Genomic DNA, 22,071 nt, shown 5'->3' with positions numbered 1-22,071 from the left:
CCCTGGGGTCTGCCTCCCCTGCCTGAGGGCTGCCACACTCTCAGAGGCTGCTGGGATGGGTGGCTCCCAGAGTCAAGTTCAAGGGAAGTCAGTCCAGGGCTGGTCCACCGCCCACTATGCAGCACCTCCCCCAGAGGGCCCAGGTGGACCCAGGCCTCCACTGTACATAGACTCCTGTTCTCCCTCTTTCATCCTCATATTCACTGCCCTGCTTGAGCCTCAAATCCAGCCTGGCCGGGTAGACAGACGGGATGGAGTGGAGTTGTGGTATCACTTAACCGATGAGGAAACCGAAGCTCAGAGAGGTCACGTGAGCTGCGCAGGGTCCCCAGCAAGGTGCCAGCTGTGCTGGTGCTGGGCCACATGAGACTGGACGGAATGTGCTGGCTCCTGCTTGCCACCCCCACTGCACTGGGGACTCTGGGATGCTGAACCAGGGCTGGGGAGTCCCCAAGCCCCATCCGGCCCCATGAAGGATGAGCCAACAGGAGCTCCAGGGAAATCAGCCTGGGGACTGAGGCCAACAAATCGATGAGCAGTGACAGCTCGACTCCAGTGTGTCACGGATTTCACGCAGATGCGGTTGCAGGGACGTGGCAGAGACATGGCCCCGGAGACCGGTGAGGGAACCTGTTGGCCGCAGAGGTCAGGTGTATGCGTGCGCATGTATGTGCACATGTGTCAGACGGATCAGCATGAAGAGACGGGTCACATGGCTCCCCTAAATGCACATCCCCTCGTCCCAGTGACTCCCAGCTTTGGCCTGGTGATGGGAAAAGGCACCCAGGGGGAGAGAAGTGGGTGTCTGGTCTATTTGGCAAAGGGTCTGCAGGACAGAGTCCCAACACACATAGCTGGACCCAGATGCAAAAGCCAACTCAGCGGCTCACTCCCTAGACTCGAGGCCCCAGCTCTCTAAGCCTCAATTACAGCATCTGCCAAATGGGTCGAATAATCCCCACATGGAAGGGTAATCAAGATGAGACCAGATGATGGAGGCAAGCAGTACATGGTAATGATTTAGGTTATGGGCAGTTTTATCAGAGCTCACATTTTCACAGGGGACCTGGATGCCCATTTGTTCTAGAAGCAGTCGCTGAGCCCCTCCTTCTTTCTGCCTTGCCGGGAGCAGGACACCAGACAAGGCCCTGCCCTCAGGAGATTCACAAACAATAATGATGCACGTGACTGTGTATGCCCCGCATTTCATCCCCCCACCCCGGAACCCTGGGAGTTGGGGGCTGCTCCTGCCGTCCTACAGAAGGAAAAACAGAGGGGTGATGTGGCTTGTCCATGGTCATCCAGCAGGCGAGGGGCAGAGCCAGGTTTTGAGTCGGGGACCTTGACGTCACTCAGGCAGGACAGAAACCCGCGTGACCTGGGTCACTGACTGCTCGAATGGAGGTAGCCCCTGGGGCTGTGGGAACACTGGGGAAGGAGGGTGGTGGGGGTCAGGGTGGCTCAGGAAGAGACTGACAGGGAAATCCAATGATCAGGGACCTAAAGGCATGAAGGCTTGGACAGGACAAAGAAGAGAAGGGCAGGCCAAGAAGAGAGGACAGCCTGAGCAAAGCCCCGGAGTGGGGAGAGCGCAGCCCCCCTGCCCAGCTCTGGCTCCCCTTTGCTGGGCTCCTCGCCCCTGCCCGGCTCCGGCTCCATCCTCTGAGATGCTACAGCTCAAAGGGCAACTCACAGCCTCCTGCCTCTGCCTAATGCTGTTCCCTGTTTGTATTCTGGCTCCCTGATTCTCCTCCCTCCCAAGTTCCATGGTGGTGGGGGGGGACCTGCAAACAGGCCTGTGGATTCCCTGCCACATGGCCCTGCTTCACAGAGACGGGGAGGCTGAAGCCAAGAGAGACCCGGGGTAGCAAGGAGTCTGCCAGGAAGAACATGGTGAGCAGGGGGAACAGAATGTGCAAAGACACGAGGGCAGACTCAGGACTGGGCCTGGATCTGTCCTCCCGCATGGCCCAGGGTCCCCCATCAGACTCCAGGGCTGTGAAACCAGTGCTCCTCCCACTGCCCTGCCCAGGGAACGCAGGATACAAAGACTGCTCATGCCCAGGGATAGAACCACAGCTCCGATGTTGCTCAGCCACGCGACTGCTTCTCTCCTGCAGTGTGAGATCGTAGACCCAACTCAAGAATTGTTTGAGCAAAGGTAAGGAATATGTCTAGCACAGAGCAGGGGCTCTATAAATAGCAAAGGCCTGGAGCACCGTGACAGATCCCACCGGGGTGAGATACCCCCCACCCCCGTCCCTGGGTCCTGGGCTCAAGCCATTTCCTAGCCAGGGAGCCAGGAAGCGCTGGAGGGCAGGGAGGCTCTGGGCTTAGCCCGGGTGGGGCTGTGATTTAGAGCAGTGAGGTTATTACAGAGAGCAAATGGGAGTCCTACCCCTGGAGGCTAGGGTCAGTGGCGGCCAGAGGCCTGCATCTGCCCTCAAAGCTGTGCTTTTCAAAAAGTTCCCGTCATGGCTCAGTGGTTAGCGAACCCAGCTAGCATCTTTGAGGAGGTAGGTTCGATCCCTGGCCTTGCTCAGTGGGTTAAGGATCCCACATTGCTGTGACTGTGGCGTAGGCCGGCAGCTACAGCTCCAATTGGACCCCTAGCCTGGGAACCTCCATATGCCACGGGTATGGCTCTAAAAAGACAACAACAACAAAAAGACCCAAAAGTCATGGTGGGGCCTCCCCATTACTCAAGGTACCCCATGGCCCAGTTGACAGATGAGACCAGGAGGCAGGTTCTGGGGCTGCCCCAGCCTAGCCCAGCCCCCCGCCTCAGCTCCCCAGATGGGAGACAGTGGGTCTGCAGGGCCGCTGCACAGGGACAGGGCTATTGGAGGTGGCCTCTGCCACCCTCTACCCTCTAAGCTTGGCTGTTACAGGGGAAGCTTGGGAGCCCCAGGAGGGGACAGTGGCTCTTACTGGGCACCGTCAGTGGGCTCCTTGACTCCTAATGCCTCTGAAGGCTGGATATCAACAGCCCCACTTCATAGGTAAGGAAACTGAGGCTTGGAGAGGTCAAAGGAACTTGGACTGCTTAATCCACCTGCTCCTTTGACCTTAATCTCCCCTCCTCTGATTTGCAGAGGTTGTTGAAAACGACAGGAGCTCCCTCCTGCAAAGACTCCATCTCGGGGCACAGTGGATAGTTCTTAGTGTGGTCTGAAGTGAGTCTCCTGAAACCCTTGCTTTAGGCCCCAGCACCAGCTCTGTCCCCAAAGCAGCCTTCAGAGAGTGACCCCGATTGACCCTGAGCTCCTCTTTGAGCTTCAGTTTCCTGAGCTGTGAAATAGGGATGACAGCAGCCCCTGTGGGAGGGGTGGTTGGGAGGCTTCTGGAGGCAAGAATCTTCGAAAATTCCAGGAGTTTCCAGAGTCTTCCAAGAAGCTCCAGTCAAGGGCAGAGGCCCCGCAGTGGGGGCTGGGACTGTCTCACCTGTGCGATCCTGGCTCCCCCCAGACCTGGTTGCCCACCCACAGGTGTGGCCCAGTCTTGCACAAGGACAACAGGGTCTGGGGCCAGGTAGGCCTGGATTTGAGTCCTTTGTCCGCCACTTCCCAGCTGTGTGGTAAGATGGTACCTGTCACCTCTCTGCTCTGAGCCTTGGCTTCCCCAGCTACGAGGACCTGACTCTTGGGGCTGGGGTGCTCAGTGTGAGGCCAAAGCTGGCCCCTCAAGTGAAGAACCAGGCATGCCCCAGGCCTGGCACCTGCTGGAAACAGCCCGGCCACCCCCATCATTGTCTTCTCTGCCTCTCTGCTCGCTGAGGGAGTGACTGGAGAAACACATCCTGGAGAAGGAAGGGCCTTATGTCTTTGCACATTCTGTTCCCCCTGCTCACCATGCTCTTCCTGGCCTTCTCCTCTCCACCCTAGATCCCTCCCTCCAGGCTTAAGTCTCACCCTGTCTGTGAGGCAGGACAATGTAGCAGAAAAGGCACATTGTCAGGAGTCCACTGCTGGGAAAACTGAGCTGTGGAAAGAAGAAGTGATGCCTGCAGGAGCTCCCGCTGGAGAGGGAGACAGAGCTGGGACTCCAACCCAGGCTCCGCTGCTCCTCCTAACACCTCCCCAGGGAGCACTTCAGAGCTTCCCCAGTCCATCCCGAATCCAACCTAGAAAAGCTTCTCTTCTCTGCCCACCCACCAGGTCCTTATCTGTTCATCTATTTATGTTGCTTTTTAGTTCTGCACCTGTGGCATATGGAGGTTCCCAGGCTAGGGGTTGAATTGGAGCTACAGCTGCCAGCCTGCACAGCAACATGGGATCTGAGCCGCATCTGTGACCTACACCACAGTTCACGGCAACGCTGGATCCCTGCCTGACCCAGTGAGCGAAGCCAGAGTTCAAACCCGCATCCTCATGGATACTAGTGGGATTCGTTTCCACTGCACCACGAGGGGAACTCCCCCACCTGGTCCTTATTGACCTTTACTAAGAGGTCCCCTGGAGTTCCCTAGTGACCTAGTGATCTAGGATCTGGCATTGTCACTGCTGGGGATCAGGTCACTGCTGTGGCATAGGTTGGCTCTCTGGCCTGGGAACTTCTGCATGCTGCAGGCATGCCCCCCCTCCAGCCCCGACCCCAAATAAGAGAGCACCTGCCCACCAGGCCTGTCCTCAGCCCTTGGAGCAAACTGCCCACCTGTCTCCCCAGCACACGCTGCCCGATTCCTGTTCATCGTCCAGGCTGCCCTGCTGGACCACTTCCTTCTCTGAGCTCACTCCCGGACACCACCCCGTTCCACCCACTTTGCGATCCCCTGCCGTGGCTATGGGTGGGACAGGGGGTCTTGTTCACATGTGTCACCTCAGCATCCGGCACAGAACCTGGCGCAGACCAGGTGTTCAGTACCTGCTGTCCCTGCATGGAGTCCATCCATCTAGCTTTTCATTCCACAAATGTTCACTGAGCACCAGGGCCACGGCAGTGAGAAGACAAGCCAGGCTCTGCTCTAGCGCAGGTGACGTTCCAGGAACAGAGACCTGAAGTGAGTCTCCTGAATATGCGTAATATAAGGTCAAGTGGGAGTAACTGCTGAGGAGCAACAGAGCAGGGAAAGAACAAGCGTGGGCACAGGATGGGGTGAGGGCAGTAAGGGAAAGCCTCTCGGATCAGGGGACATTGGATGAGATCTGAAGTTAAAAGAGGGAGTGACAAAAACGTGAGAAGGTGGGCATTGGGGAGAAAGAGCAGTAAGTGCAAAGGCCCTGAGGTGGGAATACACACAGTGTGAGAGTGTGATGGGAAGGAGCGAGGAGGCCAGCGAGCAAGATGGGGGCGCTGAGGTCAGAGAAGGAACCCCACCTCCTGCCTCCAAGCGCGGCCCCAGGCAGGACTCTGCTTTGACCCTGAGCGAGCTGGGAGCCTTGCTGGGTTCTGGGCAGAGGAGTGCAGGATCCGACCTGAATTCTAACAAGATCACTCTGGCTGCTGTGTGGAGAATGGATTCCAGGGGGCCGAGAGGGGAGCGGGAGAACCGGGAGGAGGCGGCTGTGTTCCCACAGGTGGGCAGGGCAGGTGGAGACAGGGTCAAACTGCCGGTACGTTTTAAAGGTGGAACAAATGATGATGCTCATGGTGATGGTGGGGGAGGTAGAGAGAAAGGGAGAGAGAGACGAGCGAGAGGGCGGGAGGAGTCAAAGAAGATCCCAAGGCTTTTGGCCCAAGGAAATGAGTGGAAAGGGAAGGTGCTGTTACCTGAGACGGCAAGGTTGTAGAGATGAATTTCAGGAACTGGGTTTGTGACCTGCTGGGCTGACGGAGCCCACTGCCACCCAAAGGGACATGTGGCAGCAAAAGGCATCGGCTGGATGGGCCTGGAGCTTGGGAGAGACCAGGCTGGGTGTGGGCGCCTGCTGTGGGAGTCCCCCGGGTCTTGCACGTAGCAGGTCCTCAGCGAATGCCTTGTGAGGGACACGAAGCTGGCCACAGCCCAGCTCCTGGCCTGACGGAGAGGTGGCCAAGGGCCCAGGGACCAACCACAGAGAGCCACCCCCTGGGAAGGGTCCCGCCAGCATTCCTCGGGGGACACAGCGGGAGGGTGACCTGAGAAGGCCTCTTGGCCAAGGTGGTGTAAGTCTTGGCAGACAGAGCAGGGGCTCTGGCTCTAGGGAGGAGGTGGGAGAGAAGGAAGAAGGCCCAGCGGAGCCAGAGGAGCTGGGGTTAAAGTGGTTGGTGCAGGAGCCCAACCCCCGCCTCCAATCCAGGCTCCGGCACCTGAGAAAATATACTTCACCCCGATGTCTCCGTTTTTGCCTCTAAAATAGAAATGACACCTGTGCCTCCTGCCTGGGTTGATGTGAAGATTACATGAGTTACTCCGTGTAAAGTACCCAGATAAAGTGATGGCAGGTGCTCCAACACATGACCTACCCACAAGTACTGCGTCAAAGAAGGTGACCTGGTCCAGCTGGGAGGACAAGGGGAGCGACGGGAGAGAACAGTGCGAGGCCCAGGTGGGAGGTTCCTGGGGCCCAGATAAGGTGGGGAACCTTATTCCCTTTGGGCAATGGGGAGCCACGGAAAGTTCTATGCAGAGAGAGAGAAAGAGGAGGGATGCTCTCTTTAGTCCTTGATTCTCCTCCACCTGTGTTCAACCGAACACACCCCTCCCATCCCAAGCCCGCAGTCCTCCCCAGCAGCCTGCCTGCTGGGCTTGGGGGCACCTCTCCTAGTAAGAGCCAGCACCTGGTGAGCGAATACTGCCTTAGTTCTCTCAATTGCCCATTGTAGGAGATGCAGCCTGTTATTATTACGGTTTGATGAGCGAGGAAACCAGGGCGCAGAGGCCAAGGTCATCAGGCAGATGGTAGCGGGCAGAGCCGGGACACAAACTGAGGCCATGGACTCCACTGCAGAATCGACACCAGCCTCTCCCGGCTCTGACACTGACCCCAGAGCCCTCTAAAGTGGCTGGGCATCGAGTGCAGCTTCTGTCTCTCTGCTTCTCCCAGCAGACAAGGTGAGGTCATTATGCCCACTCATGGGGCAGAGGCACCAAATTGATGGGCCCACAGGATGTCCAGATCCTGGGCCTGCCGTTTCCGACGTCCTTGGTCCCCTTTGGGAAGATGGGGGAGATAGTGGATCCACCACCCCCCGCCCCCACCCCCCGGGGCAGGGCTGGTGACACAGGACCCTTTACTGTATGTCCCCCTCCTTGGTCCTTTCAAAGTGGTTTTTCACCCCAAGAATCGCCCTGGCCTGCTGGGTCCCAGCCCTGCCCTTCAGAGAGGAGGCTGAAAAACAGGCTTCACTGCATCCTCTTAACAGTTTCACAGCCAGAAAAACCAGCAGAGGGAAATGCAATATTTGCAGACCAGGTCAGGTCCAAGGTCACGCCATAAAAATGGATTCCTGGAAAAAATGTAAACCAGCAATTTACCCAGTGAATTTTATTGGCCTCAAAAAAAAAAAAAAAAAAAAAAAGAAAAGAAAAGAAAAAGAAAAAAAAGCTATCCCATTTGAATAACGAAGGGAGAGAAACCATTCCCCATTCCTCCTTTATTAGTGAGTAAGGACACACAAAAACTCAGCAGCAATGGAACATTCACAGGCAGCTTCAGGTCTGATTTATTAGCCGCTTTCGTTTCATAAAAACCAGCACTTCTATTAAAATAGGATGATGTCCAAAAGGTCTGTTTGTTTTTTTAAAAAATCGCATTTAATACAGGTCGTATCTTAGTTTTATTTTTTGTTTTTTAAACAAAGCTCACAGTCTCCTGACTTCACGCCTGTTCCTACAGCTGGAGGGAAACTGATTTCAGAATTCATCTGATATGTCGGATTTCTTTGTGGCATCCTCTTCATCGCTCAGCAGCCAGCCATGATGTCATAAGCCCATCAGATTTCCGGTAGGGGGGGAACGCTGGGGAATTGGAAAGAATGGATGTTTCTTACCGTCAGGAAGGGGAGAGAAGGGGCTGGGTGTGTTTGGGAGGCGACGGGAGTCAGGCTCAGTGTTTGTGATATTAAATGTCAGGCAGAAACCTGAAAAATCCAGCCAGCCAGATGTTTTCTAAATATCCAGATGTCTGGCACCAAGCAGACCAGGCTCCCCCCGCTTCCCCCTCCCGTCCCAAGAGGCCTCGACGTTTCGGCTTTGACCTCAGGTCCACAGCGAGTGCGTGCTGCCAAGACCTGTACATCCTCGAGGCTGCCCACCCTCGGGTTTGGGATTTTGTTTTTTCTAAATCTTTACACTTGGATGACAGGAGTAACTAGGTCCAGATTTTAAAAAGCTGTGGAAGCAGTGATTTGAAAAGTTCAGTCCCTGGAATTAGCTTCCACGGAATACACTGTGCAGGCCAAAAAGGAGGGGGGAAAACATCCCTCAGCCAACACACAGACATATGCGACTCTTAAGCCATAGGAGTTAAAAACCCAAAACAAAACCAGTCTGAGTCTGAGAACCAAGGACTCGCAACTGACACTGAGAAGCGATGAGCCCTCCCCCAGGAGCGGCCCCCCCCATCAGAAAAACACCAAACAGCTTTGTTCTTCCTGACAAAGCCCCTCGCTTCCAAGGAACAGACAGTTGCCAACAAAAGCACAGGGTAGAACTAATTTACACTCAGACTCGGGGCTTCAAGGAGCCATAAAGTACAGAAATGGAAATGGCTGTGCCTGGGAACCTGACTCCCCACAACTGGGATGGGGACACACACACACACACACACACACACACACACACACACAGCCCTGGCCCCAGGGAGCCCCTCAGGCCACAGACGGAGCAGAGTCCTGGCTTCCAGTGGCCTGGCCACATGCCCATGGAGGCCACCTCCAAGGCCTGTGGCTAATTGCTCCGGAAAATGAGCCAAGAACGGCAGGGCCTCTGGGGCTCAAGCCCTGCGACTTCACAGGGAGCCAGGAGGAGAGGCAGCTGGGGCGGGGGACGGTCTCTAATTAGAACTGAGCGCCTGGATAACAAGGAAAGGGGTGGCCAGGCCAGGGTGTCTGGCTGGGGGCAGGAGGAGGTGAGTGGGGGCTCAGGGCTCGGGGGCGGGCGGGGATGCTCAGTGGCATCATCTCCTAGAACAACGCCTTTGCTTTCAGATGCAGAGATTGGGGCCAGGAGTGGCTGAGTGGCCCGCCCAAGGTCACCAGGCTAATTAGGGGGACAGCCAGTCCTGGGGAGCAGAAAACATGGGCCTGGCATTGCCTGGCTCTTCCCTGAACGTTGTCTAATTTAATCCCCACAACACCCTGTGAGGGAAGGATTATCATTAACCTCAGTTTCCAGAGGAGCCGACGGAGGCGCAGAGAGGTTAAGTAATTTACCCAGGGTCACACAGCTCATCATTAGCAGAACTTGGCGTGAATGGCTGAGACTCCTAATCCAGTGCTCTTTCTGCTGGGGGAGAGGGGAGGCCATGAAGGTTTCACCGGGAGCAGTGCATCTGATTTAAATGCATCTTTAAAATGCTGGTGATCCCCATAGAACAGAAGGGAGTAAATCATTGCAAATTAATTTTTTAAAGCCATTCCAGTCAGGAGGGCTGGCTGACTGGCTGGCTGGCTGGGTGGGGAGGCCGTTTTTATTCCATCCCTTGCCAGAGCCTGGATAAAGCACGCAGACACTCTCTGACTGTGCGTGGAGGCCACTCAGTCCCCCGAAGTGGGGAGGATGTGCGGCATAAGAGCTTTGTCAGGCATCTGCGAGAGCATAATCTGCCACAGGAAAGCTGCCAGGCGCACAGGTCTGACAGCCGGGGAGGGAGAGATGCACGGAGTAGAGAAACGATGAAAAATGAAAATACGAGTTGGCCCTCTGAGCCTGATTCCTACTTTCCAGCCAGGAGTTTAAAGGAACTGCAGATCCCCTGGGCTGCTATTTGTGGCCCGAGGCCTGCCTCTGGGTTGGGGAAGCACTGCCCTGTGTGGCTCCAGCCCCGGCCATCCCAGGGACCCTGCTGGCCACCACCTTTTCCCAGAGTGGCTTCTGAAGGAGACCAAGCTTCCCAGAGCTGGGACAGAAAAATGAGGAGTAGGCTGGTCTGAGCTCAGAGAACAGGACAGTCACCCGTCCCCGGGCTTCCCCCCAAAGGCGCCCTTCCCTTCTAGACGGCCGGCCGTGGCACTTTGGTGGGCCACCTGCGCCAGGCCTCTCCCTGCTCTTTTCCTCACCAGGCCTGCTGGTTTCTGTCACTTTGCTTCTGTGAACAGCAGTTGGGGTGTGGAGCCCAGGACTCAGGCCAGGAAAGGGGAAAGAAAAATTTCTGCCATCTGGATGCCTGACCTGGCTGAGCAGCTCCCGTTTTTCTGGGGAAATTCTACACAACATCCTTTATTTGCTTTGCCTACATCCACCCCGAATAGATTCAAGTCCTGCCCTCACGACACTTACAGCTGATGGGAGGAGACAAACACTGACCCACTGATGATACACAAATGTCCATGGAGGGAGTGGTCCCCAGGCTATGCGAGCCTGCCGCAGGGGAAGTGTCAGGCCAGGAAGGTCAGGGAAGCCTTCCTGGAGGAGGTGACTGGTGATGATGATGATGAGTCATTAACCCTTCAGTGTCACCTCTGCAGAGAAGCCTTTCCTGATGCTCATTTGAGGCTGCCTTCTGTCCCCACACCCCATTCCCTTCCAGGCTGTTGTTCACCATCTATGGCCCGGCACTGGTCTGGAAGTTCCGAGAGGGCAGAGACTGGGTCTGTCTTGTTCACCACTGACTTCCCCGTGCCTGGGACATAGTAGATGTTGGATGACTACTTGTTGATCAAAAATATGTATAAATAAACAACATGTGCAAAGGACCTGTGTTGGAGGAATCACAGAGTTTGGGAGGGTGAGGGAGTAAGAATGGGGACAAAAGGCACAGAGAGTCGTGGGAGATGAGACAGAGCCACCCCATGAACCACCCTGGACCTGTAAGTGTCCCCCTTCTGGCCTTCCCCTGTGGCAGGGACTGAGGTTGGGCATCTTCCTTCTCCTAATGAGAGTGATATCCTGCCCCACTTGATCTGCCCCAGACACAGCTCTCCTGGGGGCCACGGAGGTGGGCAGTAGCATCACCTGCCCAATCCCCCCCACCCCCAACTGCCTTCCCTCCTCCACTCATTCCCTTGTCTGAGGCTATGGTGCCACTAGGAGCCACAAAGAAGCAGTGGGAGGCAGATCCAGGGGTCCCAGTCCAGGGTCTCCACACCCCGCCCCCAGGTTTCATCTGCACACACACCCCCCCCATGACCAGCCTGACACCCTTTCTCCTCCCTGAGGCAGAAGTGGAAGGAGGGAGAGGCAGGACTCCGGGCTTGGACCTCACCGGGTTTTGCGTCCCCTCAGCTGATTACCAGCATGTGTCTGGACACCAGACTGGCCTCTGCCCCTCAGATCCTTCACAGGTGAAATGGAGATGCCCCAGGCTCCCAGTGGGGACAGAGCCAGTGCTTAGAGAATCTGCCTGAGAGGCTCAACATCAATCACTAGTTTTCCTCTAGGACTCAGTTCAGTCATTCCCGCCCCAACTCCCTCTTCCACCTCCGCTGCAGCAGCGGAGGTTGGGGTTTGGGGTTCCTCCCCGGCGCCTCCAGCCAGGAGAGGCGGCTGAGACCACCAGCGGCTGAGCCGGGTCCCAGATCAGCGCGGCGCCTCCATCTGCGCGCAGACCCTCCCTCCGCACCGCCCGCGCCGCGCACTCCGGCAAACTTTCCGCGTCTGCCACCCGCCCGCGTCTACACCTGCTCGTAGTTCTGCGGCGCGTGTCCATACAGCCTCATCCGCCCCCGGGGTAGCTGGAAGGTGCCCCGGTCATAGTCCGCTACCTCCATCACCCGCCGCGCGTTCCGCGAACCACCAACCCCAGCCTTAGGGATCAGTCTTGACTACGTCGGGATTTCGGGGGCGCCTCCGCCGGCTCACCTGCGCTCGTCTACACCTCCTCGGCAGCCCCCGGGTCACTGAACACCTCTCAGTTCAGGGGCCACGTCCACACCGCCTGGGAGATACCTCAGCTCCGGGACCACGTCTACACCGCTCAAGGCTCACGAAACCCTTCAGGAAGCGGACCCGGACGCAGACCCCGCGACAGCCGCTCGGCGTGGGAGGTGGTGCTCAGACTTCTCCCGGTGCCCCCAGCGCCAGAAGAAGCTGCTTACCTTGTCCGCGCCCTCACGGTCCTGTCCAGGCGATGCCGTCACTTTGACACATTTTGCAATATTGTCGACGACGAAAGAAAATGTTATAAATCCTCTCCCGGCCACTGAGCAATTCCCCGCCCGCCCCGCTTTCCTCTTTTTTCGGCCTTTAAGACAATACTCGGCCCCAGCGGCCGGCCGCTGGCCAGGGGACTCCAAGCAGGCGCGGCTGGCCGCGGCGGGGCGGGCCTTGGGCGGGGTCTGGGCGGGCCCGGTCGCTCTGGGGGCGGGGCCGGGAGGGGCGGGGCGGGCACGCGGCCTCCGTCCGCCCTCCCCAGGGAAGCCTTGGCCCGCGACTGGCGCTCCTGTTCCGGCTTCTGATTGGTTGGCCGGCCGGCGATACTGACGGCTGATTGGCTAAGGCCGAGAAGTGGCTCAGGCAGTGAGGGTGGGGGGTTGAGGGATCCATTCTTTAGCTTTTTTTTTCTTTCCCCTGTGGCTGCTACTGCTCTTTGGGCTCTCCTAAGATCCGCAGGCTTTTCCTCACTGCTTCGGTACACCCCGTCACAGCACTTAACCACCTCGAGTGTACATGCGTTTCTTTGTCCTTTTCTACCAAATAGGTAGCACCTTGAAGTCGGGCCACCGTGTCCGTGCTGCTCACCAGGGCCTGACACTCAGGAGGTGCTCAAAACCTGTTTGTTGATTGAATTCACGGAAAATGTACATAGAGGTTTTTAGAGCTATCTTTAAGGTTAGTAACATCCCTAGAAGATGGTATCACTCTCCTTCAAGAATAAGGAGTCTGAAATGCAGAGAAACGCTCTCACCTAGCACGTGCTTGCATCCCCGGACCTCAGATCCCTACACAGCCAGTGATGCCCTGTGGTGTGCGCAGGCTCAGTTTCCCACCTGTCAAAAGAAACTGTTGGTTTAGAGCAGAAGATGTGTTAGAAGGTGAATTGTTTCAATGAAGAGGCTGTACCGGGCGCTGTGTTTGGCAGTATCAGTGAGATAGCTCTGCCTTCAGGTTAAAATCTTGATAGCCTGCTGTGCCCTCTCCATCTCTGCACCCCACCCCCCTGGCACACATTACAGGGGAACTTAAAAGCACTCTGGTCAAATTAGGGTACTTGGCCCACTTCTGAGGGTCTGGAGACAGGTGGGAAGATTTTCCTAGGGGAGCCACAGGGGTTATCACTAAGTAGACTGACTTGAACAGCCCTGCTGTTTCTGGGCAAGGAGGTGGGAAGTGCCCCCACCCCTCCCACCCCTGGCAGGAGAGTCCTTTTGATTGTGGGGTGATGTCTGATATGGGATAGAGGAGAGCATCCTCTGACAAAGGAGGATGTAGGAACTGCTTCTGGAGTTGGGTGAGGGAGGGTTAGTCCATCAGAAAAGTGCTGAGTCCTGGGCAGCCAGATTCAGGTGTGTAGAGGAGCCAGCTTAGTGGCACAGGTAGTTCTTTCTGTGTCTCTGTCTTTGCATGGCCTACTTTTTCTTTTTCTTTTTACGGCCACATCTCTGGCATATGGAAGTTCCAGGGCTAGCTTACTGCAATGCTGGATCCTTAACTCACTGAGCAAGGCCAGGGATCGAACGTGCATGCATATGGACACTATGTCAGGTTCTCAACCCACTGAGCCACAAAGGGAACTCCCCACCTGACCCTCACATGGCCTTCTTTTTGTTGTTATTTTGGTTGTGGCTGCCCCATGGCAATAGATTTCCCAGGTCAGAGATCAGATCTGAGCCACAGTCACAACCTAAACTGCGGCTTTGGAAATGCAGGATCCTTAACCCACTGTGCCATACTGGGGATCAAACCTGTGTCCCAACGCTCCTAAGACGCCACTGATCCCTTTTGCACCATAGCAGGAACTCCCCCACATGGGCTTCCTATAAGGATGCCAGTCATTGGATTTAGAGCCCACTTTAATTTTTTTTTTTTTTTTTTTTTTTTTTGTCTTTTCTAGGGCCGCTCCTGCGGCATATGGAGGTTCCCAGGCTAGGGGTCCAATCGGAGCTGTAGCTGCCGGCCCACGCCAGAGCCACAGCAATGTGGGATACGAGCCACGTCTGCAACCTACACCACAGCTCACGGCAACGCTGGATCCTTAACCCACTGAGCAAGGACAGGGATCGAACCCACAACCTCGTGGTTCCTAGTCGGATGCGTTAACCACTGTGCCACGACAGGAACTCCAGAGCCCACTCTAATTTGGTGTAATGTTAACGTCCTTACACCTGCAAAGACTATTTCTGAATCAGGTTACATTCACAGGTACTGGTAGTTAGGGCTTCCACATAGTTTTGGAGTGGGGGCATAAGAACATTCTGGTTAGAGGGGAACAGCAAGAACCACGGCCCTGAGGGTGCCCAGGGTTGATTACCCTCCTAGCTGCCCACTCCTCTTTTAGGGCTTCCCTCCAGCTCATCTTGGTTCCTGGTACCTGGCAGCTGCCTAAACAGAGCCAGGAGGGAGCTGACCCCCCGGATATCAAGCCTCTCCTTCCAGCAGACCCTGCTCAGCCTTGGGACCCTGAGGAGGGCCTGGCTGGCCTTGCCTTCTCCCGCTTCCTGCCTGGTCCCATCCCCATCCACACCCCGCAAGCAAGATGGACAAGGACAATAGAAGCTGTTTCACAAGCAGGTGGTGATTAATCACCAAGTTAATTAAAGAGGCAGTAATTACTCGTGGTTTTCAGAGGAAGGAGTGGGGTCTCGGGCAGGGGTGTGTGGTCAGGCTCTGTCTCCCTGAAGAGGTGGGGCCAGAAGGTAGAAGTTGAAAAGGCAGGAAGAAGAAGCACCTAAGGTTTAAAAGCATTAATCACAGCTGTACAGTTTTATTGGAAGATCAGGTGGTGGGCTTAGATGGTTAAGCCTGTCTCTGTACTTTTCCGGCTCAGAAATATTTCATGCACAAAACAAAAACCACCCAAAAAACAAACAAAGCGGGGGCGGGGGTTAAATATTCTAAACTCCACTTGAGGATTTATAAATGGCCTCAAATACCAATGTGCCTCACTTTACACAATGGAGAAGGCCTTAAAATTATGTATAAATCGAACCCTGTTTGCCCACCCAGTGGATCTTAATGCCAGGGATGCTCTATCTTCATTTCTGATTGATTTTCCCTGGCAGAGGTGCAGAATTCGCTGCTTTAAGTGTCAGGCTCTCTCTGTCAAGTACTTAATGACCTATAAAGCACTTAAAACGTACTAGAGGAGATGCTATTTGGAGGCTCCCCGTGGTGTACCCTCTCCTATTGTCAGTAATCACCCCTCATTTATTTGCTCTTATTGGTTTGGAATTTGCTATCAGGGTTCCCTCACGTGGAGCCCACCAGGAAAGGTCCAATTCCATACGGGCCCATGTGGGTGCTGGGGTGGGCACCCAGGGGCGGCGGCAGCACGTGAGGCGGGAAAGAGCCCTTTCCTTGAGGGTTCTTGACGGTGGGTGGCCTGGTCACCTCTTGGCACACCTTCCTTGATTACCTCATTCCCCCTGCAGCTGTGGCCACCACACCTTCCCAGTTTCTCACCATCCTCTGTCTGCAGCCTCAACCCGCCACCTGGGTCCCGACCCATTCTCTTGGCTGCTTTCCAGACGCCTCCCCCTGGTTGCCACCTGGATTTCTCCCTGCATGGCTGCTCTTCTCCTGTACTTCTGGTTGTGTTTACTGGAGCCAGCCTCTGCCCATCGGATGGGGCATGGACACCCCTTCACCCTGTGCCTTGAAGCCAGGAGATCACCAGGTCTTGTGGGCTCCCTTTCAGTGTAGCTCTTGGTCCCCTGCCCTCAACCTCTACCTCCTCAGGCTCAGTCCCAGCCCCAAAGCTTTTGCCTGTCTCAGCAGCCTCCAGATGGAACAGGCCACCCTGCCCAGGGCCACTCAATCAGGTTGCCTCCTAGAGGACAGCATAGAAGATTTTGCTCTCTTGTTCCCCATCCTGGCTGTGCCTCCCAGCCTGGTAGCCAGCCTGGGCCTGGTGACACCTCCCCAGGCTGCTCCCAGTGCCTTCCCTTTCCTGCCATCTCACTCCTTCCATCTCCAGGCCTTTGCTCATGATATTCTCTGCCTAGAAGGGCCCCTCTTCCAGGAAGCCTTCCTTGGTTTGCTCAGGTAAAGTTACCACCCTTCTTGAGGGCCCACAGCCCTGCCCTCAATGCATTTTCCCTGGGTTCCTGTGTCCGCTGGCCTTGACATTCATTCGGGGACATCTACAGTGTGTCCACTGGGAGAGGAGTTGTTGGAAGCACCAGCTCTGTTATCAGACAGGCCCATATTCAAGTCTGGCTTTGCCAGCTCAGTGACCTCAGGCATCCCTGGCCCTCTCTGAGCCTCAGTTTCCTCCTCTGCCATGACCCAGAGCTGGTGCCTGTCTTTGGGCAACGGGAGCGTGAGGCCAGCCTGGTGAAGTCAGCTGGGAGGGAGAGAAGCCCAGAGGCTGTGACGGCAGCAACCTCCAGGGTTAGAGCCATGAGGATACATCACAAGGAGGAGAGAGCAGGGGTGGGCCACTGACCTGAGGCCTTGGAGGCTGAATCAGCTCTTCTGGGAGGGAAAGTGTCTCCTATTCCCAGGGTTGCCATAACAAATTCCCACGAACTTTTTTTTTTTTTTTTTTTTTTGCTTTTTAGGGCCGGGTACACCATACGGAAGTTCCCAGGCTAGGGGTCGAATCGTAGCTACAGCTGCCGACCTACGCCACAGCCACAGCAACTCGGGATCCAAGCTGCACCTGCGACTTACACCAGTCGGATTTGTTTCCGCTGAGCCACAAGGGGAACTCCTCCAATGACCACAAACTTGATGGGTCAAAATAGGGGACACTTTCCGCCTTACAGTTTTGGAAATCAGAAATCCAAAATCAGTTTCACCGGGCTGAAACCAAGGAGTCAGCAGGGCCCCTTTCAGAGGCTTTGTGGAGAATCAGTTTTGTTGCCCTTTCCAGCCAAGGAACAAGGGGCTGTGTTCCTTGGCTCATGGCGCCGGCGTCCATCTTCAAATCCAGCTGGGTAGCGTCTTCGAACCTCTTTCTCTGCTTCCATCATCACGTTGCCTTCTGCCCTCTGTCTGTAATCTCCTTCCACTTCCCTCTTTTAAAGACACCTGTGATGGTGATAATCCAGGACACTCTCCTCGTTTTAAAATCCTCAATCAGGAGTTCCTGTTGTGGTGCCGAGGAGATGAATCTGACTCATATCCATGAGGATGCAGGTTCAATCCCGGGCCTCGCTCAGCAGGTCAGGGATCTGGCGTTGTCGTGAGCTCTGGTGTGGGTCACAGACGTGGCTCGGATCCCGTGTTGTTGTTGTAGGCCGGCGGCTGTAGCTCCAATTCGACCCCTCATCTGGGAACTTCCGTATGCCGCAGGTGTGGCTCTAAATAGATAAATAAATTAAAAAAATCCATGATCACAACTGCAAAGTCTCTGTCATATAAGGTAACATCACAGGTTCTAGGAATTAGGATATAGATATTTTTGTGGGGGAGAAGAGGGGCTCATTATTCAGCCTCCCACAGAAGGCAGCCAAGCAAAGAGGTTCAGACCACAGGCTCTGAAGCCACTTCTGGGGGCTTGAATTCAGCAGGTCCGTTTGCCAGCTACCTGGCTTTGGGCAAGTTGCCACATCGCTCTGCCACATCTACTCAGTTTCCTCATCTATAAAATGGGAACAGTGCCTAGCTCCAGACAAGAACTTAGTGAGCACTGAAGTATCTACTAGGCTGAGGGAGCTGCATGGACCAGGGCCTGGAGGTGAGACCACAGAAGGATCCTTCTGTAGGAAGAAGGGGCGGAGGGCAGGAAAGGGGACAGGGCAGGCTGGAGTGGAGGGTGAGGGTAGTGCCAGGCCAGGTCCCAGGGAGGAGTGTGAGTGTGTGTGTGTGTGTGTGTGTGCGCTCAAGCACCCACAAGCATGCAGGACAGTTTTAGGGTGGAGCATCCTAAAGCTCTCGCTGTCTCTTCTTTTTTTATCATTTTTGACCACCCCACAGCATATGGAGTTCCTGGGCCAGCGATCAGATCCAAGCCGCTGTTGCAGCTGCAACAATGCAGGCTTCTTTTTGATTGTTTTTTTGCTTCTTTAGGGCTGCACCCATGGCATATGGGAGTTCCCAGGCTAGGGGTCGAATTGGAGCTGCAGCTGCCAGCCTGCACCACATCCATAGCAATGTGGGATCCGAGCTGCATCTGCAACCTACATGGCAGCTCACGGCATCGCCAGAACCTTAACCCCCTGAGCGAGGCCAGGGATCAAACCTGTATCACCACAGGTTCTAGTCAGGCTTGTTACTGATGAGCCACAACGGGAACCTCCAGCAATGCCAGATTCTTTAACCCACTGTGCTGGACCGAGGGTCAAACCTGCATCCTGGTGCTTCAAGATACCGCTGATACCATTGCGCCCCAGTGGGAACTGCCTAAGACTCTCTTTAGTCCCCAAGTCCAGGTTTGAACCCAGAAAGGTAGGCGTGCCAGCTGAGAGGCCGGGCCAACCTGGGGTCACCTCTTTCTTGGGCCCTCCCAGTGTCCTCACCTAATCCAGGGAAGCTGGGGTAACCCACAGCGCAGCCTGAGGGAGGTCGAGGGGAAGGGGCTCAGGGGCTCAGGGTTCGCTTTGCATCATCACTGTTGCCATTTTTCTTTCGGAGCCTGGTCACTTCCTCTGCTGGGGACTCAACTGCACAGACTTGTTCTAATAGCTCGGGGCGGGCAGCAGTTCTCTTGGCCTGACCTCCCATACAAAGCACCCCCTCCCATGGGAGAGCAGGCTGTGGGGCTGCTGGAGGAAGACAGGGGGCCCTAAAGCTGGGACCTGACTTGTTCCCAGGAAGCCAGCATGGGGGACCTTTGAAAGGCCTGAGTGCCCTGAGACTTCCTTACCAACGCAGCCACTCCCAGGGTGGCAGCCACCCAGCCTGGACACAAGGGACCACGGGACTTCTTCAGGGCTCCCACCCCATGCACCCTACTGGGCTCAGTCCTGCTGGCTGCCTGGAGGGTCCCAGGCCCCTTATGGCCAGGGCTGTCTGGCCTCACCTAGAGGCAGCTGAGGGACAGCAGTCAGGACATTGCTGAGTTGGCTGAGGCATCCCCTGGCAGCGACAGAGGCTTCTGGGATCAATTAGCAGAACCATCCCAACAGAGCTCATGGCCTCTGATGTGCACTCCACAGGCACACAGCATCGATCAATCGCCCCGAGCCTCTGATGGCTTCTGCAGCCAGGAGGCGAAGCGAAGGGCCGCCTCCCACAGCCCAGCATAGAGCGCGAGCTCTACCAGGCCACAGATGATGCCCTTCCAGCACCTGCACTTTCACTGCCCTGCCTGTCCTGGTGGTGTGGCTGCTGCTGCATGTCTGTCTCAGTTTTCACGTAGGTAAAATGGGTCACGTACTGCCTGCTTCCTGGAAACTGGAAGGGAAAATGTTCTCCCCTTTTCAGCAAAGACCAGCACTAAATCACCCCCAAAGGAAAAGTTGCATTTGTTCTTTAAACAAATTGCTCTTGAGCCCCTCTGATGAGGCAGAAAGAGAGACGGGTAAGATGTTTGCCAGGCTCAGGACGCCCAGAGCCTCCTGGGGTGTGTGAACTGATTCAGTGCAAGGAGGTCAGAGCTGGGCGCAGGGGCGGAGGGAGATATGAATAAACTGCTTGTTGGGGGAGGAAGTTTTAGGGAAGACTTCCTGGAAGAGGTGGCATTTAATTAAGCAGGAATTCCTGTTCAGGTTCAGAGGTGGGGAGTTGGGCACCGTGGGAAACAGCCACAGTGATTGAAGCAAGGATGGGATTAGGGGGTGCTTTGGGCCAGCGGGGGCTGTTTGGAAATGAAGTTCATGGACTGAAGTTCATGAGGACAGAACTGACTGTCTCTTATCCCGGCCCTGGCACAGGGCCTGGCACACAGTTGGAGCTGGACAAATGTTGGAAGAATGAGGGGGTTGTAGGAGCCCGGGGCCGTCTCCAACCTGCAGACAGTGGAAGCCACTATGAGATTTTGTATGGGGGGTAAGGTCGGGGTCCAACTTACCTTTTGCAGGTGCATACCCATTTCTCCACTATTACTTGAAAAGACAGTTTCACCCATTGAATAATCTTGGTCCCTTTACTGCAATGAATTGACCATAAATGCCAGGTACTGCAGGGTTTTGAGAGGGGAGTGACTCGGTGAAATCTGGGCTATAGGAAGATAAATTTGGTGGCAGGGAGCCAGAAGGGCTGGAAAGAGGAGGGGTTGGAGACTAGATGGGTGGGCTCAAGGGAGAAAGGAAGGGGGAACTGGGGAGAAAAGCAGACCCCAGATCAGCCGGAGCCATGGTGGGGAGCCAGGTTACAGGGCTGTGCCAGGATGTGGCCTGTGGGGGCCTGTGGCACTGGCTGGGGAATCAGGATGGGGTGGGTAAGGGGGTGACAGAGGAAAAAAAATGGTGCTCCTCAGGCCCTCAAGGTCCACAGAGTGGTAAGATTGAACCCTCTCCAGATATAGCCACTGCGGGTAGGTTTTCGGGTAACAAGAGGTTGTAAATGCAAAACACCACCAATTACAGCCGCATTAGCCTGGATTATAATGCTTCCAAGAGGCGGCTCACACCTCCAGGCATGCTGTGCCTGGATATTTCCAGGAGAATGCTGGGATCCAAACTTCCAGGCTGCCTGAAGCCAGCCCTATCCCTACTCCCCGGGGGTGCAGGCTGCCTTCATTTCCCCAAGGAAACAGACCACTGGGGGGGCAGGAGGACCCCCCACACCCCCACAATTCTGAGCAACATTTTTTTTCTTTTCTTTTTTCTTTCTTTTTTTTTTTTTTTTTTTTGTCTTTTGTCTTTTTTGGGCCACACGCGAGGCACATGGAGGTTCCCAGGCTAGGGGTCCAATTGGAGCTGTAGCCACCAGCCTACGCCAGAGCCACAGCAACGTCAGATCCGAGCCGCGTCTGCGAACTACACCACAGCTCCTGGCAACGCCAGATCCTTAACCCATTGAGCGAGGCCAGGGATCAAACCCCCAACCTCATGGTTCCTAGTCAGGTTCATGTCTGCTGCGCCATGACGGAACCTCCTCCTTCTTTTTTTCTTTTTACGACCACACCTGCGGCATATGGAAGTTCCCAGGCTAGGAATGGAATTGCAGCTGCAGCTGCCGGCCTACACCACGGCCACAGCAACACCAGTTCTGACCTGCATCCGTGACCTACGGTGCAGCTCTTGGCAACACTGGACCCTTAACTCACTGAGTGAGGCCAGGGATCAAAACCCACATCCTCATGGATGCTAGTTGGGTTCTTAATCCCTGAGCCACACAGGGAACTCCTGGGCAACATTCTGAAGGAATTGTGCGCCTTCATGGGCTCCCGCAGCCCTATGGGCACAGAGGCCCCTCCGTGGCTCTTTCTGCCTCCCCCCGCCCCGTCCTGCCCTGTTCCTCTGCACACAGCTGAAGCCAACCCTTCCAGGTATGACCTTGAACCAGTCAGCTTCTCCAAATCATAGTTTCTGCTTTGGTGAAATGGGGAGACAAACGCCCCCACCAACTTCTCAGCCTGTTTCCAGGATTAAATGAGATACTGCAGATAAAGGGTCTGAGGAATAGGAACCAGCACAACCTCCGTGCACACACGATGTGGCAGTGGCTGTTAAAACAGTAAATGCCCCCGCCCTGGGCCCCCACCATTCCTTCTTGTCATTTCCCGTGGAGAGAGTTTTGCAGATACATCCAAGGCTGTGCCCTGCAGCACCTTCTGTGACCTTAGAAAATCATAAACAACCGAGAAGGGGCATGAATAGGGGCCTGATTACATCAGGATCCATCAGTCCTGTGGAATCCTTTGCGGTAATTAAGGAGTCTGGCAGTTCCTAATGTGCTGTCACGGGCAGATCCCCGCCACGTGGAGCTGCATGAACAAAGCAAGAGCCAATAGCACCTACAGATGATTTCCATTTAAGCCTTTCAGAGCCTCACGCAAGCAC

General features: G+C 55.4%; 1 protein-coding gene across 4 annotated transcripts in view; it reads right to left on the bottom strand.

Annotated features, from left to right (window-relative positions):
* Positions 1-12,313, bottom strand: part of TCF20 (transcription factor 20) — a 187,781-nt gene extending 175,468 nt beyond the window's left edge. For all 4 annotated transcript variants that reach the window (XM_084955137.1, XM_021091435.2, XM_084955141.1 and 1 more), the window contains exon 1: positions 12,118-12,313. The gene's annotated coding sequence lies outside the window, so the exon portion shown is untranslated. The remainder of the gene's footprint in view (positions 1-12,117) is intronic.
* Positions 12,314-22,071: the final 9,758 nt, after the last annotated feature.

This window comes from Sus scrofa, chromosome 5 (assembly GCF_054392235.1).
Source record: "Sus scrofa isolate SSC_HxYL_T2T_F1_AM1 chromosome 5, Sscrofa_HxYL_maternal_Yorkshire_Landrace_v2.0, whole genome shotgun sequence".
In the NCBI taxonomy this organism is placed as follows: Eukaryota; Metazoa; Chordata; class Mammalia; order Artiodactyla; family Suidae; genus Sus; species Sus scrofa.
This window is presented reverse-complemented; position numbering and strand designations above follow the sequence as displayed.